General features: G+C 42.3%; 1 protein-coding gene across 1 annotated transcript in view; it reads left to right on the forward strand.

The window, feature by feature from the left end:
• Positions 1 to 14,827, forward strand: part of LOC129707735 (cAMP-dependent protein kinase type II-beta regulatory subunit-like) — a 154,960-nt gene that overhangs the window by 15,461 nt on the left and 124,672 nt on the right. The gene's annotated exons all lie outside the window — the stretch shown is intronic.

Here is a 14,827-nt window from a genome sequence, read left to right on the forward strand (position 1 = left end):
CACCCTGAATCACGTGTTAGAACTCCATTTATGTGGTTCCAATGGCAAATGGTCGAGAGACTACAGCTGCTGCATCTTTGGCCTAGGAAGGCAATCAGTGCCTTAAAGGAACAGTAGAAACAAGAAACTGTAGATGCTGGTTAATAAAATAAGGCACAAAGTGCTGGAGTAAATTAATGGGTCAGGCAACATCTCTGGAGAACATGTCTCAGGTCTGGACAATTCTTCAGACTAACTGTGGTGGTTGGGGTGGGGGGAGGGGTAAAAAATCCGAAAGAGAGGAAGGGCAGGGTGAAGCCTGGCAAATGAAAGGCGGATACATGAGGGGGGGGGGGGGGGGGGGTTGATTGGCAACCTATCAACCCCTCCCCCCCCTCCCTCACCTGTATCCACCTATTACTTGCCAGACTTTGTCCTGCCCCTCCTCTCTTCTAGCTTTCTTCTCCCTCAAAGGAACATTCATATTATCAACCAGCATAGCATAGTAAAATAACCAGGGGAGATCGGGGAAAATGAGGCTGAGTGGCGCATGTCATTAGTGTGTGTATACATCAGCTGTGCTCCCTTTCTCAATTACAACTACAGATTGAGTTATATGATGTGTGTGGCCTCAAGCCAATGCATTTATATTGAGATAGCCCAGTGTTCCTGCTGTGCAAGGCTGCAATGATTGGTGTGAGACCCAGCAGTGATGTGTGAAATATGTGGAGCACTAAACACAAACAACAGCAGATTGATGTCTCAGTGAGAATGTTTTAATTGTGATCTCCTTGTCAACTCACTGTTCTGTTTGTTCGTTGTTTAAGTGTGAGTTTTTAAAGGTCATAGGTTGCACATGATTACCCAAATATTTATTGGTGATCCAGATATTGATGCATTACTCTAAGGGGAATTGTGCCTGATGTACAGAACTGCCACTAGAAACAGTTGCCTAAAACACCAATCCATGGATAACGTTGCTTTTACACTTAGTTTAAGCAGAAAAAAAAATAGGTGAAAATTGATCCAGGCAGAAAAAAAAATCCATGTGTAGCCAAAAAAAACAGTAGATATGAGTGATGAAATTTGGAATGAGGAAAAGTGATAAGCAATGGGCGGAGGGAGATATAGTCAATAGATTGGAGGTGAGGAATAGTGAAATGATAGTAATGATATGGTATAAGCCAACATTTAGTAATAATGATATCACAATAGAAAGAAAAGATGGATCAAGAAAATGAATAAATAATCACAGCAGAAGAATGCATTATTTCTCAAGACAGATTGTCATCTTTGCTTACATTTTTGATGCAAAAACACTTTTCAACTGAACACTAAATCTTACCTGTTCAAGAAAGAACTGCAGATGCTGGAAAATCGAAGGTACACAAAAATGCTGGAGAAACTCAGCGGGTGCAGCAGCATCTATGGAGCGTAGGAAATGGGTAACGTTTCGGGCCGAAACCCTTCTTCAGATTGATAGGGGGTGGCCGGTAGAAGGAAGGAAAAAGGAGGAGCCAGAGGGCTGGGGGATGGGAGGAGACAGCAAGGGCTAACAAAATTGGGAGAATTCAATGTACTAAATCTTACCTACTCATTTTCCAGATTGATGCCAGATAAATTGAAATATTGAAAATTTGGCCTTGGAGGGAATACATTTTAAAAGGGTCAAGGGCATAAAAAAATTAAATCAAAACCAAAAAGACTAATGGATCAACAGTGGTTACACAGATCTCATTGCTGGTCGCGAATGGGCCCCATAACAGTTTAAGCTTCAGGGCCCCAAAAATGTAGGTTCGCCACTATGAGCAATAGGATTGCAGCATGGAAGGAAAGGGGATTAGATTGAATGAATAGATAGCAATAAAAAGGAGAATGAATTTCTTGGAGAAGTTCTTTTCGGTGAAACATGGAAAAGTCGTGGTTGTGTTTATGGTATAGCAGGAAAGTAATCCCATGCAATGTGGAAAAGACTGAGTAAGGAGAGCATTAATATAGGGGACCTGAGGGGAAATGGTAAGAATAATCAGGAACAAATGTGTCAGAGTGAATAGGATTAGACTTGTGAGTCTAATAACTGTGAACTAGACCAAGGATGGAATGTGCAAAAATGACATGGGGAAATAATTTTTGAGAGGGAACTGCAAATGCTGGAAAATCGAAGGTAGACAAAAATGCTGGATAAACTCAGCGGGTGAGGCAGCCTCTATGGAGCGAAGGAAATAGGCAACGTTTTGGGTCGAGACCCTTCTTCAGACTGATGTGAGGTGGGGGGCAGGGGGGGGTGGCTGAGACAGTGGGCTGAGGGAGAGCTGGGAATGAGAATGTCAGGATTACCTGAAGGATTATGGGGAAATAATGGTTAGGTAGAAATCCAAATATTGCTGCTTTTCCTTATTCTGGATTGAAAATCTATGACATGGTGAAATGTAAAAGACTCTGCAATTAACCATTTGCAGTATTTTATTGCAATAATCCTTACTTTTGAGTAGATCACATTGTTGGGATATCCACCTCCATACACCATCAACAACATCTCTTAAAGCATCTTTACATGTTCGCATGTAACTAAAGTTATTCACTTACAAACTCTATGTTACTTTTCAGCAAAGCCCAGTTCCTTGAGAAATTTTTGCAGCATTTTGGAATTATTTAATTACACCATGAGTGAGAACAACTCTATGACCTTAAAAAAAAAAAAAAAAAAACATGGTTCAAACAGCCAAAAGAGTCAAAGGAGACAAAGTATATTATTATACCAAAGGCATATTGCCAGAAATGGATTGGCTTTATCGTTTGACAAATCCCTTGGATTCTGTGTAAGATCATGTTCAACATTCATATTATTATAACAGTAAGATGCATGCAATGAACAGATACCAAAATTGCATGCAGCTTGTAAGACATTAGGAGGTATGGGTTTTTCCCGATGGCCTAAACTTTCTGCTGAAAAGCCAACAGTTTTACGTAAAATTGTACAGAAATTTGGGGTTCCTGGTGGTATCTCAATTGTGTTGTGTTGTATTGAATGTACATTTTTACGCAACGATATCTTGGGTTGGGGCTGTGAATCATATTAGCGTGGAGAAAATTGGCTGCAAGGGGATGGATATCTAAATTTAACCATACTTTATTTATTTAATTGCATTCATTCATTTGTAATTCATTGTTTTAACAGTTTTGTAATGCATTAAGTAATAATGTTTTAGTGCCTTTCAAATGTTAGAATGTTCACATTTTTAATCATTCATCCATGTTCCCAAATGGTTGTGAAAGCCAAAAGGAATGTTCACATAATTGCCAGTTGGAAAGTCCTGCATTGACTACAACTTTATTCAGCTCAATAAAAGCCCCCCTACGGAAGATCACATGAGGGACCCGGCTCCAGATAAAAGGAGGCTTAGCGGGAAGGTGCCTGCCAGTTGTGGATGACGAGCGGCCATTAACATAACAAAGTTGTAATGCAGTATTAATTACTTTCTTCATGTGCCAAATGTACAAGATTAGACTTTAAAATTATCACAATCCTATAAGGAATTGCATTTATTTAGCAGCTTTCATGTCGGGTTTGCATAGTCAAAATATCCTTTGCAATCAATAACGTACCTTTGAAATATTGTACCAGTAAACCTTTTGTAAAGGCAATTTAACCGCCTCTTAACTAGTTCTGGAAGCCAGCATGGACAGAGTGACCAGAGGCATCTGAATGGAAAAGGTGCTCAGGACTTAGGTGTTGCTCTCAGAACTTCTAAGTGAACTGAAACAACCCCTGCAGAGGTAGAGGCAAGGCCAGCATCTCAGAACCCTCCAGACGGAATCAAGCAAACATTTTATAAGGAAAATGTAGAAACAAGGAACTGCAGATGCTGGTTTACACAAAATGACACAAACTGATGAAGTAACTCGGTAGGTCAGGTAGCTAAATATGGTGAATATATTTTTAAACAGATACTTGCATGAGTATGTATGAAGTGACAAACTGCGCCAACAATGCTGATGAACGTTTGTTCAACACACATGCTTTTATTTATTAATACAAATAAAAAAATACAACAGAGCTGGAAATTAAAACACACACACACACACACACACACACAAAATATTGGAGCAGAGGAGAACGGTGAGTAAGATGACAAAAAAATCATAACGATATAGTGTAGCGTTTTTGCGCAAATTTAATTACAACGTAGACCGGAAGAGGTCAAGGTGAGAGTTTTAGTAATAGTTTAGATAACATTGAGTCCTCATCACATCCTCATCCTCAACACCCCAAATTTCTCCATCAAGAATCAGTCACCATCAATAATTCTGACTCTTGGATCATGTGTCCCCATCCATGTTTCTTCATGGAAGCAAAATGAGATTTAATCAACATTCAAAAGTGGCCTAGTAGTAAATAATGCAATGGGTGAATTTTTCAAATGGAAGCATCCTCAGTGATGTGGCCTGGGGTCATCAGGTTCCGTTTCGGGCCGGGGTCTCACCCCTGGAACATCAGACAGGCGAGAAGACCAACGTCGCCCAGTTTTAAACAACCTTTCTAGCCGGGGGGCGCTTGGATCAGAGGAGCCCCGGTACTTTTTGCGCAAATCCCAAGCAGCAACCGCCCTCACGAATCAGTCACCATCAATAATTCTGACTCTTGGATCATGTGTCCCCATCCATGTTTCTTCATGGAAGCAAAGTGAGATTTAATCAACATTCAAAAGTGGCCTAGTAGTAAATAATCCAACCTAGTAGCTTTCTCTGTGGCTTTGTTTGCAGATTGAATGGCCCTCTTCTTTGCCAGTCAAGGACTATATATGACCATGGCTAAAAATGGTGAACTTTTTTTTAAACAGATACTGAATATTTTTGAAGAGACTAACTGCACCAACAATTTTTGATGAAAGTTTGCTCAACACATGTGTTTTGAATTAACTTTATTAATACAAATACAAAAATACAACAGAGCCAGAAATTAAAATATAGAAACAAAATGCTGGTAACCCTCAGCATCAGGCGGCATCAGTAGAAAGAGAAACAGCAAATGCAGGGTTTTGACCAGAAACAATTGACAATTCCTTTTCCTAACAGCTGTTACTCGACCCATTGAGTTCCTCCAGAAGATTGTATGTTGCTCCAGATCCGAACATTGCAGTTTCTTCTGCCTAACATTTATCATCACTATTTTTGACTTCTGCTCCACTCCCATAGCTACTGTTCTTATCATACCTGTCCATCACTACTGCATTAATTATGTTCTCATATTATTACATCTAAACTCTTCTCATCTCTTTTTGTTCTTCATTTTTTCCACATGGAATTTCTCATTTCTTTGTCGTTTTTGTGCACATCCCTATCTTTGGCAAATTCCACACTTTCTTTGAGCAAATTTGTCAGCTTCTCATGAACATTAATTCGCAAACAACACCATGGATAATGTTGTAAAGTAAGTCACGTCAATCCATTTCAGTCAAGTCAATCAATTTCAAGTCAAGTCAATCCATTTCAATTCAAGTCAAGTCAATTCAATCCATCTCAAGTCAAGTTAATCCATTTCAAGTCAATCCAAGTCAAGTCAATCCAAGTCAACCATTTCAATTAATTTCAAGTCGGGTCAAGTCAATCCATTTCTAGTCAAGTCAATCTTTTCAAGTCAACTCGAGTTAATCCATTTCAAGTCAAGTCAATGTAACTGTAAACTGGAGGCTCAGAGAGGGGATGGTGTGGTGGGCCGCCTGATAGATGAAATAGAATAATGTCAAGATGCCCTTGTATTTGGTTTGACTTGTATTAATCATATTTTGTTGAATAAGATTAACATAAGCAAAAAATATGTTATGACTAATGAAATAATTGGTATCCATATAGTAGATGGTATATTTTCGTATAGTTGTATCGAACAAAAAACAAAAGTTGTTTATTGCACAGTATAACTGTCGGCTAATTCTGCTGTGAAATCAGCGAACTCTAAATTAATTTCTTCCACAGGTTGTGTTTACCAAGGATTGTGTTTACCAAGGTTTGTGTGTACCAAGGTTTGTGTTTACCAAGGTTTGTGTGTACCAAGGTTTGTGTGTACCAAGGTTTGTGTGTACCAAGGATTGTGTGTACCAAGGTTTGTGTGTACCAAGGTTTGTGTGTACCAAGGTTTGTGTGTACCAAGGTTTGTGTGTACCAAGGTTTGTGTTTACCAAGGTTTGTGTGTACCAAGGTTTGTGTGTACCAAGGTTTGTGTGTACCAAGGTTTGTGTGTACCAAGGTTTGTGTGTACCAAGGTTTGTGTGTACCAAGGTTTGTGTTATATTCAGTCTAAGCCAACATCTGCAGTTCCTTCCTACACTTGACCAGATACTTAACCAGCTGCATAAATGTACTCTGGAAATGTGTCTTTGCTTATAATGATCATGCATGATCTACTTTGCTCTATTTATGAATGAAATATCCATATCTTTATGATATCGGCTTGTCCCGACTTTGCACTCGGTAGTTGGTCACTAGGCCTAGACGACAAACAATGGTTACTTTATCTCCATCGTGGTGTAAATTTTATTCCACGTAAGTGAGACTACAACACAACTGGAACTACTTTCCCATGAACTATCAGCAGTTGAAAAAGACCATTAAACAGCTGTTAGTTTGCTCTCTGCGCCAGTGAGCAAATGTAACCATAGCAACTGTCATTCTCAAAGTCCTGCTTCTTTCCCCCTCTACAAATGACTGAATAAATAGATCCCTTCTGTTTCTTGCACCAAATTCAATGATTTGATGAATAAATTAATCTCATCTCCTCTCTGCAAATTAATGAGTGAACAAAGCCCATTTCCTTCTCTCCAAACTTACTGACCCAAAATGAAAGGAACAATACAATCTTTCCTGCCAATTTTATAATAACCAGCTGGTGCACATGCAGTTCATCGCAGGATACTCAACCCCAACCACCCATGAGTGGGTGACATCACGTATGGTAATGTCTGCTGTTTGTTCTCTGTGGTGCTACTTTATAATGCTAATTTCCACATAATGAATGATTATGGCAGACTAATAAATTTGCAACATTATATTAATAATGTATTTTGCACAGTAAAATATTCAGTTTCATGTTTTTTACTAATGAGGAAGACTCACGCAATTACTTACTTGTTCCAAGATATATCTAGCACATTCGGCCCATCAGGTCCTTGTTAGCTCCAGCAGAACACTTCTAATAGTCCTATTCCCCTTTCCTTATTTCCCTACACATCCTTGTTACTTATTCAATATTTCATGGCCATCAACTCCTTTGATTCTTTTGCTACTTAGAAACATGAAGAGGTAAGTTGCAATCACTTATTAATCTGCATGTCATTGAGTTGTGGGAGGAAACCAGAGCACCTTGCCGATCAATCACACCTCCTTCATGATGAAGTATACAACAAATATCAGGGCTCTCGCTTAACTTTTCTTCCCCTGTTGCCAGCCGGGCAACCTTGGCAGCTTTTTAGGTTGCCAAATGACAGTTTAGGTGGTCATTTAAGATGGCTCGCAATACGCGTGCGATAATGTGCTTGGGCGAAGTGCGTAGTTACCAGTCGGAATTATACTCAATGAAGTATTCACATATTATTTCTGCTTCAAATAAAGTCACAAACCAAACATTCACCAATCAAGATATATCCCACAATGACATGCAGCAAAATTATAAGACAGTATCTCAACTCTTTTTACACCTTGCAATTAATGCAATTTCTACTAGTTCTTTCCACTTCCAAACTAAAATGTGGTTGGATTATTCAGCGTATGATCAACCTGTGTCAATAAATCCTGAACTTGTGGTAACATATATGCGTACGTATAGTTGTGAATGTTGCTCATTAAATAACTACAGTAACTCCTGGACTTTTGTTTGGAAGTTCTTTCCACTTCCAAACAAAAATGTGGTTGGATTATTCAGCATATGATCAACATGTGTCAATAAATCCTGGACCATGGTAACATATATGCGTAACTATAGTGAATGTTGCTCATTAAATAACTACAGTACAGATACTCCATATTAAGAGCATTGATTTGCCATTAAAATGAATTCTGTAATAACGTGTCAACGGTAGAAGTGACAATCAAACACTGTGGTTTTAATGTTTTGCGTGTTCACAATATAATTAATCCAATTTATTGGATTAAAACAAATAATAACATTGAGAATTAAAACACATTTGATTGCATTCCATTATCAAACATAGTCAATGTGCGCTCTGAAGACATTTCCAGGACAATAGGGTCAGGGAGGGGTGTATGTGTGTGTGTGTGTGTGTGAATCAGTGCGGGGTGGGTAGATGTCGGGGGGGGGGGGGGGGGTAGAAGGCAGTCAGTGCAGAATGGATGGCTTGAGGCAGGTGATTTAGTACGTGTGGGTTGGAGTAGGTAAAATTCTGAGGGGAGAGCACGGGGGATGTCAGTGGTATTGAATGGGGGGGTTCAGTACGGGATGGATGGGGGTAGACAAAAGTGCTGGAGAAACTCAGCGGGTGACGCAGCATCTATATGGATCGAAGGGAATAGGCAATGTTTCAGGTCGAGACCCTTCTTCAGACTGTTCCCCCCCCATCTTCTTGAATGGGAGGATCAGTACAGGATGGTTGGTGGGGGGGGGGGAGATCAGCGCAGGATGAATTGGGAGGGGGGGTCAGGACAGTGTGGATCGGAGGGTCTGTACAGGATGAATGGGAGATCACTACAGGATGAATGAGGGGAAGGTGCAGGGTAAATGGAGGGTGGGTCAGTACAGGATGAATGCGTGGATTAGTACAGGATGGATGGGGGAGAAGTGCAGGATGGATGGGAAAGGGGTAAGTACAGGGTGAATTGGGGAACCAGTGTAGGATGGATGGGGGGGTGGCAGGAGAATCAATGCGAGGTGGATAGGGTGATCAGCGCAGGATGCATTGATTGGGGATGGGGAGGGGAGCACAGGGGATGTCAGTGAGGCATGAATAAAGGCGGGAATGGGGATCAGTGCTGGATGTAGAGGAGGGGTCCCAGGATAGGGGGTGGGGGGTGGAGGGGGCATACGAGAGAGAGAGAGAGAGGGGGGGCGAGGTGGGGAGGAAGGAAGGTCAGCGCTCCTAGGACAACATCGCCCGCTGCCTTGGCTGTTGGGATTTCCTCGCCACCGCCTCCCTCCTCCGCCAGCCAACAGCAAGGTGCGGGGCCGAGCGGTGCAGCTCAAAGATCCTATAGCTATAGGATCTATGGTGCAGCTGCTTCAGAAGTGTCGGAGCGAATGATGGGCCCCACATAGCGGCCGCGACAGCGGCTCCATCTCCTCCTCCCTCCCTGATAGCGGCCGCTGCTTGCAAACCCGCTAACGGCGATAACCGCTTTAAAAAAAAAACCTCCCGCACGCCGAGGCCTCCGCCTCCCTCCCTCCTCCCGGCCTTGGCGTGCGGGAGGTTTTTTTTTAATGCGCCGTTAGCGGGTTTGCAAGCAGCGGCCCTTATCAGGGCAGGCGGGGTGCGGAAGGAGGAGGAGATGGAGCCGCTGCCGCTATGCGGGGCCCGTTATTCGCTCCGACCCTTCCTCACCCCGCACCTAGTATCTTTCCTACGCAATACAGCTGTCACCGCCGACACAAAACTTCGCATTCCTTTTCTCCAGAGATGCTGCCTGACCCGCGGAGTTACTCCAGCTTTTTGTGTCTATCTTCGGTACAAACCAGTATCTGGTTGCCAAGCCGGGCAAAATTACTCTGTGTTTAGGTTGCCCGGCGGCGCTTTGAGTGGTCAGTGGCACCCGGGCAACCGTTAATTTCGAGCCCTGTATATGACGACTTACAGCCTGCCACTCTTTATAAATAAAATACTATAGAAACATAGAAACATAGAAATTAGGTGCAGGAGTAGGCCATTCGGCCCTTCGAGCCTGCACCGCCATTTAATATGATCATGGCTGATCATCCAACTCAGTATCCCGTACCTGCCTTTTCTCCATACCCTCTGATCCCCTTGGCCACAAGGGCCACATCTAACTCCCTCTATCCCTGTGATCTGCATTGTCAGTTGTGTATTGAGAGATAAAAATCTAGGAGAAATATTTTTCTTGATCGTGAGCAAACTAGGTTAATGCTACTATTTTAAACAGAAATTAAATTCATAGGAAGATAAAAGGCCATTCAAAACAAAATGCTTATGTCAGCTCTAAATCTATTTTATTGCACTATTTTAGAGCCCTGTAAATCTTCAAGGATTTAAACAATGGTCTTTTGTATGTTGCTGTTAGAGCCACCTTCATCACTGTTTAAAGCATTGCACAGCTTTCTGCTGCCTTGTTGCTGTGCTATTCAGAAAAGCCAAGAAATTCAACTATTTTATTGCCTTCTCAACTGGTCAGACTAACTTTAAAGACTTTAAAACTGCAAATGCTGAAAATCTGTTAACTTTTTCTTGTGACCCTTCAAAACGGTGCCATTTAACATACATTCTTCCAAAAATATGTTACATCAGATTTTCCTGTGATTAATTTAATGTGCCGTGACTCCCCAGTATACCAGGCTTCTGTAATCTCCAGGAGTTATGATCCTTTAAATGATTCAGGCTTTGTTTTATCTGCAAATGTTTTATCTGAAATGATTCTTGTATATTCTTGCCCCAACGCCAATTTTTACAAGCACCAGAATCCGATTAATCTCAGCAACAAAAGACAATTTTCAGATAGTTCCTAAACGAGCATTGGTCCAATTTACAATGAAAAATTTGTTTTGAATATTTTGTTGCTCTACTTTTTATGCCATGCAACAGGTAAAAAAAATGTACTCCCCTTGATTCTGAAAAAACACTTTGCAGCTTTTGTCTCAGCCAGTTTGATTTCTAGGCGGTCACTGTCCCTTTATTCTGTTTGCAAGTCTATAATATAATTTTTAACCAAATTACTTCTGAAAGTCCACGTTCATATTAATTAAGGAGACACATGAAACTGCAGATGCTGCAATCCTGAGCAAAAAAACAAAGTGCTGGAGAAAATCAGCAGGCCAGGCAGCATCTGCAGCGGGAATGGAGAGATAACGTTTTCTTTAGTTTGATCAGTCTGTCCATTCTCTCTTAGATGCTGCCTGACCCAATGAATTCCCCCAGCACTTTGTTTTTTTTACACATTAACTATGTGTTAACATTATCAGTAATGGTTATGCCGCCAAGTATACCGACCCTGAGAAAGACTAGTCCTACATCTTGATAACATATGCCTCAAAGTTGCCACCTCTGAACACAAGGGACACGCCCCAACTTCCCATTGTTTGAGGTTCTGCGGTGATGGGAGCACATCATATATAGCCCTGATAAGGAAACTTACATGACCCGCGTCCATGCACAGGTCCCTCCAACTAAACCTCCTCCTTTCTACACTGTCCCTGCTTAACCTGAGCTACTACCCTTACACATCGCACTGCTTCCTCCTGACGACATACCTGCTCAACACCCAATTTCCTCCTCTCTGTTAGAGCTGCCTTACTCCACACCGGTTTCCCTGTGCTAAGCCCAAAGCCTCCTTTCCCTTGCTGCACCCTACCAACAATGTCTGTATGGCTCAGAGCTGCTTGTGCTTCTTCTACTGCCTGCTTTGAGTTCCAATTCCTCCCTCTAGTTACACTTGGCAACAGATCACTAACTAAGGTATCTTAACTCCCTGATAAATGCAACTCTGACCTCTCATTAGCACACTTAAACTCCTCTGTTAGGTTAGACAATGGTAAATGGAGATTACCATTCCCATATAAAGCTACATTACTAAGACACCATGGAACATCTAACAATTTCCTAATATATGAACTAACCAATCTCTCTATCTGTTGGAATGACTTAACTCACGCACAGTGATTAAGATCCAAAGAATTTTATTAGCAATACAGCATAGGTAACTTCATCTTAACATACTACTCAAGACTGGGAAAGAAAGGGAAAAGGGCTTTTATTAAACCAGTGGGCGGAGCCACAGTATTGCAAAGCATGAGTGACACTGATCTACATCCTTCCTCTTAAGGAATTAAATGTCAGTACAAAACCATTGAATAGAATAGAATGGTTTCTTTATTGTCATTGTAACATGAATCAATCAATCAATCAATCAATCAACCGTTATTGTCATCTTGCAAGCAACAGTTGTACAGTGCAAAATGAAAAGATGTTTCCCAGGAAATACCGGAGCATCGCACATGAAGTTTAAAACGTTTCACACATAATAACAATCCAGTCCCTGATGGAACAGTATAAATAAATAGTTAAAAGCAGGTAAAACACAACGTTAAAATACAATAAACCAATCATAAAAATGTCCGAGGCAGCTGATTTGAGACATGTACAACAAAATTTAAAAATGTCAGCCAGTCAGTGCACCATTCAAACATTTCTAAAAGCTAACTATACATACAAGATAAAATATTAAAAAAAGATAAACAACTAAAATAAATATCATGAAAATAGCACGCATAAACACCCAACCCTACATCCTTCTGTCGATTTCACAGTGTACCACAGTCCCTTAGTATGTATCGCCCCTGCGTTCCTTGCATGCATAGAAATTGATACTAAGCTGGAGGAAAGTCAAACGTAGCCTGGGCACTTTACGGTGGGCTTGCAAACATGATCAGCACGTGTGTGTTATAAATAATTTCCGCTTTTCGCCACTGGGGACAGAGTCGGTGGGATAACTGGTGGTGGAGATTGAAACGGCATTCCCGGCGATGAAACAGGGGACTTTGGCATCGCCATTGGCAGAGTAGCCATTTTAGAAACAGGTTGTTTTGCTGGTACAGGCGGGCCGATGCCGCTGGATGTGGACGGAAGTACACTTGTACGGTCTGGATAATACGGAGGTGGAGCCGGCTCATTCACAGGCAGGATATGTTGCCTGTTACGTCTGCATGTGCCGCCACCAGCACTGACCAAATATGAGCATGGTTCAGAGGCAGTTCTAGAAATTACACCGATACGGTCAGGACCTTTGTCAGTTTGCAAATGAACCGCCTGCCCCGTGGTTAATGGTGGCAGTGGTCTGCTTGTTTTGTCATACCACTGTTTTTGAATGTCACGCATTTGTTGCAGCCTGGACTGGACTTCCGACAGTGGGACCACCCACAGGATCAATGCCTGATCTGCCACAGGCACCGTGGCTCGGGTCTGCCTTAACAATAAACGTTGAGCAGGTGAACCCAAGATGGGGTCGCGGGAGATGTTGCGCAGGTTGAGCAGATCCAGGTACACATCGGAATTAGCTCTGTGGGATCATACCATTAACTGTTTGGCACTCTTGACAGCCCGTTCAGCCAGTGCATTCGACTGAGGATATTCAGGGCTGCTGATGATGTGGCGAAAACCCCAGCGTGCAGCAAACTCTTTGAAGTGCTGGCTGGTAAATTGACTGCCATTATCAGATAGCAGTATACAAGGAGCTCCACGGACTGCAAAATGGTGAGCGAGTTTGAGAACTACCCCGTGAGAAGTGGAGCTACTAAGAAGATCGATGTCAAACCAACCGGAATACGAGTCGACAAGTACCAGGTACTGCTAGCCATGCCACTCAAATATGTCAGTTGCCACTGTAGACCATGGGAGGGCAGGTGCTGGGTGTGAGGGAAGTGGTTGCTTTTGTTGATGAGGTGCCAAGCTGTTACACACTGCACAGGATGCCACATTCTCAAGAATGTATTCAGCCATACCAGGCCAGTAAAACATGTTTTTTGCTCGTAGGACAGTTGATTCAGCACCTGGGTGCCCTGTATGGACAGTGTTAAAATACTTGCTGTGTAGCGAAGCAGGGACTGCAGCCTTGTGTCCTTTTATGATAATACCATCTTGTAGTACTAGCTCATCACGGACGGCAAAGAAGGTACATTGTAGTGCTTGTCTGGCCAGCCGCGCTTAACGACAAGGCGAGCGACCGTAAGGTACTGTCAGCAGCAGTGTGCGTAACCAGGTCCTACACACAGGGCGACGGAATAAAAGACACAGTCATTTTTATAAAGTCATCATCCGGCAAGGGCGGATGGTCACAGAATTTTCGGGGGTGCCCGCGAGAGAGTGTCAGCCAGGTGCATATCCTTACCACGTTTGTAGGGCAGAACGATGTCATACTTTTGAAGTTGCAACAACATTCGTTGAAAGTGTCCTGGAGAGGCATCTATCGGTTTGTTAAAGATGCTGACCAGGGGTTGGTGGTCAGTTTCAATTGTGACCGTATGTCCGAAGTTAAAGTCGTTACATTTCTTGCAGGCGAAAATGACTGCTAGCAGCTCCCTTTCAATTTGGGCATAGCATTGTTCTGTATCAGTCATGGTGCGTGAGGCATAGGTGACAGGCTTGCTGCCGCTACCGTCATTTTGAAGACATGCTGTGCCTAGTCTGTGTTGTGAAGCATCACAAGTTAGTGTGACCAATCGTTTAGGATCAAAATAAGTGAAAGTAGGAGCACAAGACATCTGCTGCTTAAGAGTGTCGAACACTGCTGTTACTCGTGCCAGGTCCAAGCAGTGTCTTTGTGTGTAAGCTGGCGCAACGGGACTGATATTTCACTGAAGTCTGGAATAAATTTGCTCAAGTAGTTCACCATGCATAGGAATCTTTGTAGACCGAGCACGTGAGTGGGTGCTGGGCGCTTGTTGATGGCACTGTCTTTAGTGAACACATGGCCTATGTAGTTCACCTCACTTACTCTGAACCTGCATTTTTGAGGGTTTAACTTGAGGTTGATGGCATTGGCGTGGTCTACGACCTTTGTTAGATTAGCATTGTGTTCTTGGATAGTTCGTCCAGCAATGAGGATATCATCTACTACAATCGAGCACGGGTAACCTGCAAACAATTGTTTCATAGCAGAGCTTATGCCAAAAGGCAAGTGA

The sequence above is a fragment of the Leucoraja erinacea genome, chromosome 22 (genome assembly GCF_028641065.1).
Source record: "Leucoraja erinacea ecotype New England chromosome 22, Leri_hhj_1, whole genome shotgun sequence".
Taxonomy (NCBI): domain Eukaryota; kingdom Metazoa; phylum Chordata; class Chondrichthyes; order Rajiformes; family Rajidae; genus Leucoraja; species Leucoraja erinaceus.